We start from the raw sequence: 5,487 nt of genomic DNA, 5'->3' as shown, positions 1-5,487 counted from the left end.
TATTAAAAAAGACAGGGCTCGCTGCAGACTTGCAGATTCCCTGAACTGTATTGATGATATCTACGTTGCCTGACTGGTTTGCAGCTCTTTTTCCTTTAATCCAAATAGTATCAGCCTTCAGACTGCTGAAGGCTGCTGCTTCTCAGCGTATCTGTCGTTTGCAGACACTAACTGCATTGATTTCCATCTGGTCCATGTTTTAAAAGTTTTCTTCGCAATCTTAAAGATTAACTGCCCCCTTTTTTTACAGAAGTTTAGATTGTGGAGCGTGCTTAAGAAAACAATCACAGCAAAGAATCACCAAATCTCTTGCAAACTCTCCCCTGATCATTGGGCCTTCAAAGATCTACCAGCAGCTGTTAATGTAACGTTATGGATGTTTAGCAGGACTTCCTGTATCTAATGAACAAAGCTCTTTCAGTGAGGAGATAAACTGCAATGCTGTCCCAGGAAAATAAAAATTATGCAACATTCAGTCAGGAATGCACTTACTACGTGGGCCGGAATGGTGAATTGATCTCATGCTTCTGTAACAAAGCTCTCATCTGTAGTCCCCATGCACTGCAGGCACTGGCATGGCTTCTGAACCAGCTCCCAAAAGGAACTGATTAGGAGGGATGTTCCAGGAGCTATTCGATATAGGCAGCACAATCCAGAATCTCATTTATAGAGTAAAAAAAACACAATACAACAATCTTAAATATTTTTATGTCTAAGAATGCCAACAGCATCATCTGACAGTGAAAAGAAAAGCTTTTTAAGCACTCTTATAAGCATGGTGTTCCTGGACTTTAGTAGGCAGGGTGGATGGACAGAGGTTTTGTTGTGAGCGTGGCACGTGCGAGAAAAAGGTTGGTGGCTTTCCACTGCTTTCCTCTTGATTTTAACAGGAATTATACACGTAGGTCCATTTAAAATCCTACGGCTCATTTCTCTATGCCTTGTTGCACACAGAACGTATCCCAGGGCATGTTAAGCAAAATGTAAAGCTGTGAGGTGAGCCGGTGCTGTTGGAAACAAGGATGATGTAAGTAACACAGGCAACTTGTAAGAAAGGCTTTTGGCATCTTTTGCCAAATATCCAACTTGTGGTGACAGTGCAAGCAAGGGAGTGAAAACGTACTCTGAGTTTTGCTTCATCAATACTATAAAATAAACCTAAGTTAAAACGGGGGTTGCCTAATCCAATTGTCAAACACTGCTGCTGCAATACAAAGACAAATGTTTATTGGCTTAACTTTGAAACTGCAGTAAATGCTCTTCTATTCAATTAGATAAACAAATACAGTACTGAGTATATAATAGGGTCCTTTCAAGTAAATTATGCTTCCTAACTCATGTGTAAAAGAAAAATGACTTTTAATGTTTATATTCCTGTAAAATAAGAAACCATCAAGGCTCTCCTTCTGTTATATTCCAAATACATAAAAAAATAAAGAAGGTTTAAATGATGTCCATTTTATGACAACATAAGCAAAGCAAAGAAGTACAGCCAGACTGACATTCCAGATTTTCTTCTCACTATTAGGAGAGAGAGGGAGAAAAATTTCTCTATTCTGTTCTCATTTACAGTAGCACAAATCCCCAGGAACTGCACTGACTTCAGTTGGTTATTCTGGATTTATGGCAGAATGAAAGAGATTAGAATTTGGTCACACATGAATGAAGAACAGAACATCCACACTCACTGCAAATATATTTTCCTTTCTTATGTACACAAAACAGCAATGCTGTCCTTAGCAGTGACAGATTATGTGCTGTTGGTTTACCTGATTGCCTAGAGATGTTTATACAGGCACCAAGCGGGATGCCTCAGTGAAGGAAGTACTTGGTTACCTTCTCCAGCAAATGCATCCACATCTATGTCCCGAAAGAACTGCATCCTCTACAGGATGAGGGCGCTAGGCAAAAGGCTAAAATGCACATGTACAGCATAATGCATCCAGTGATGAGAACCACCTGTTTGTGAGTCTGTTCTATTGTTTCTGCCAAAGATTGACTCTAAGTCATGACAATCTCTCATGGAGATACATTAGCATACATGGATTGTATATCCTTAAAATACCAAGTAGAAAACTGTAGTAGTTACCGTAGACCGCTACGGTTAAAACAATATATAATTCCTGATCTTCATGAAGGAGGGCATTTTCTTCATACAACCTGCTTAGTTACGAGAATCTCAGATCCACTCTCAGCAAAAAAGCAATGCAATGAATGGCTCCCTCTCAATTTAAAAGCAATGATACTCCTTGCATAGCACAAACCAATTTCAGATCCTAATGCCCCGTGCCTTGTCCATCTTGTTCAGCTGAGGTGGAACATCCTTACTCACACGCAAGTAGCCAAACAAACAGTGTCTCTCCTTTGGTCTTGACGCCTATCAACATTAAACACACCCGCCTCTTCCATTCCGCAGGCTTTCTAATGAAGTGGCTGCAGGCAAGGAAGACGCATTAAGAGAGGGAGCATTGCAAAAGTAAAGTGAGAACAGGCTGCTTCAGGAGATCGACAGAGATCACGGCTGGATACCCCTAGGCTCACTTTTGCTGCGAGCATACTAATCTCCAGTTGAAATGCTCTGGAAACCTTCTCTGCAGCCTCCAAGAACACAGTGCAAAACAATAAATCCAGCAAGATGGTTTGCAAACAGGAAAGGGGGAAGGGTTGATTTTTGTGGATTTGTTGGTGGTTTTTTTTCTGAACTATAATCAAAGAATTGAAAATGTCTAAATATGCAGAACATTTATTAAAAAAACCACCAACACTGTCAAGGTTTCAAAGTCAAGCACTCAAAAGTTAGGAAATGTCAGTGCCAACAGTTTTGAGAGTCCAATGTTAAGTCACCTAGCATTCTATTTTTCGGACTTTTATGAAGACCCAATCTCTTAAAGACCCAGTCCATAACTTTCCAGTAAGCTCTCAATAACAGATCAGCTCAACTACTTGCAAGTTACTTGCTAAATCACCTCAGCTCAATCAGCCCAACCCTCATATTGCATCCTGATTTCAACTCTCCTATACTGAAGTCCTGCTGCTCTGTATCTCCAGCCCACGTCCTGTATTGCCGTAGAGCTCCCAGGCTGTGTTCTCCATGCTGCCCTTCAATCACACACGCTCTTTGAGGAAAGTTACACCCTCTTGAATTAGGTCGTGGAAAGATTAGTCTCTTCTTCCTCAGAGCTCTCCTCCAACTCTCTTCTAACCGTAAGAATCTCACAAAATCACTTAGGCTGTTTTGTTCTGTGCTTTGATACTGATGAGCACAATAAAAGTTCTGGATTCCTAAGCACTGCTGCAATACAAATAAATAAGAAAATATTACAGTATGCCAAATGAAGAAGAGGCAGGAAAATGTCCAGGCACTCTTTACCCTTCTACCTCATAAATACATGTATTTATATTTAAATTTGTCAAAACAGAAGTCAGGTACCTGCTCCCTACATCTGGTGGAAAAAAACCCTCTATTTTTTTTTCTTTGCAATGTCTCAATTTACCGAACAGAAACATTTCATACAGACAAGTATTCAATTAAATTCCTTCGGAAAACAGGCAAGCTTCCACTGGAGCTATGCCAGCCCCAGCTTCTGAGCAGCCCAGCTGGTAATCTCCTGAGGACCATGGGTTCCAGCTCCCACAGCTTCAACAAATCTTGCTAGGAAAACTGCCTGAAGATTAAGGACCCTTGGGCTTCTGATGCCTGCAGTCCAGGGCAGGTTAACAGGCATAGCATAGTTCCATGGTGACTGGAGAGCTCAGAGATACCAGGGTCATGGCTAGAGCCATGGCCAACATTCAAGTATCCAAGAACTCGAGCTCCAGTCCTTTTTACAGACAATTTCAAATTACCAGAACATCAAGGTTCTCTGAGAAATCAAAATACTTTTCTCCTTCCAGCTCTATTGCATACATACAGGGCAAAAAAAAAGCAGATTCTTCTTATTCCTTTACTCTCCTTCAGCTGTTCCTTATTATCATATGTTAGTCTTGTTTTTCCTTTGTATGAATCAGTTTGCAGCTCCTTTGGGAGAGACACCATTTTTCTACCTGTATTTGACAAGTTTCTAGCACAATGAAGCCCGGATTGTAGCTGTACATGGTACTGTAATACAAACAACAAGGTGTTATCATTTTCTTTTTTCCCTCATTAGAGAGGAGCTTATTGAAAAAATCAAAGTCTTCCCTCTAATCATTTTCACTCTGTTAGCTGTAGGCAACATTTTTTGGATAGTAATTAAAATAATTTAAAAGTATCTAAATTTTGCATGCATATTGTTTCTTATTTTTTCACAGACTATGTGTTTGTTCTTCCCTCAGTTAAAAAGCTAGAAATCAGAATTTACTTCCCATGTTCTCACCTCCCTCTCTCTACTTTATACCGTACTGCAACTTGTCATATTATGAATATCTTATGAACTAATTGACATACTAGTTACATATTTATGTTGAAAAGCTTTTTTCCTCCACTACTTTTAGAGATCAATTTTACATGTCACGATATCCATATCTATGTTTACACTGAATATATTTCAATTATTTTTTTTCTTACCATATTTAGTTCAAGGATTTTAATGATGATATGCCCTGAAAAAAGAGCTTTCCATCAGCCCTTCATTTCACAAGGCAGATGGATAAATTTCAGTTCTGGGAAATCACACTATTCTACTAGACATCGGCGATTTTTCCACTACAGCCACAAGACAGTACTTGACTTTTCAAAGTAAAGACCAAAGTGGTCCCTTCTCATTAAGAAAGACACGCTTTGGTTTTCTGAAAACAAGGAGGACATAAAGAAAACCGCTAAGGAAATGAACCGAAATATTCCTCTAACTCGCTGTGGTGCACATCAGCAATACCACACACCATTCCCGTCTTACTCATGCTGTCAGTCCTTACGAACCAAATTCTGCAAACCCATACATGAATAATTACTCTGAGTTCTTCAGACTGAGGCTATTCATATGATTAAAGCAGCTCTCAACCAACTGATGGTGAATAAAATTGCTGGAACATAATGTTAGGTACTGCACTGCAGACCTCTAATTTTATATTTTGTAATAGAAATGTAATTTTTTTTTTTTTAAAAAAAAAGTCTTCTCCTAGAAAAGTTACTACTAAAATAAAAACAAATTTCTCTAGGACTCTATTTACAATACCAGAAGAATTGCATAAGCACGACTCCTGACTTTCATGAATGTAACCAGGGTGGTTATGCCCCAGAACTGAACAATAATTAAAAGCTAGATATTGGCAGCTTCAGGCTTGCTTTTCCACAGGAGCCTAAGGGGTAAACTTCAGAAGGCAAACTTCACAACAGCCACTTCATTACAGAAAGAACCTGCATCTGATCCCCAGAAAGACACTCAAAACTAACATCTCTGTGGCAATGCAAGGATGGCCCACATGAAGAGGACAAGCTTTCATGCTGCCAACCATAAGGATTCCTAGCATAAGATTACAAAAGATACTGGATTTTGGACATTTTCATCC

The sequence above is a fragment of the Numenius arquata genome, chromosome 6, assembly GCF_964106895.1.
Source record: "Numenius arquata chromosome 6, bNumArq3.hap1.1, whole genome shotgun sequence".
NCBI lineage: Eukaryota > Metazoa > Chordata > Aves > Charadriiformes > Scolopacidae > Numenius > Numenius arquata.
This window is presented reverse-complemented; position numbering follows the sequence as displayed.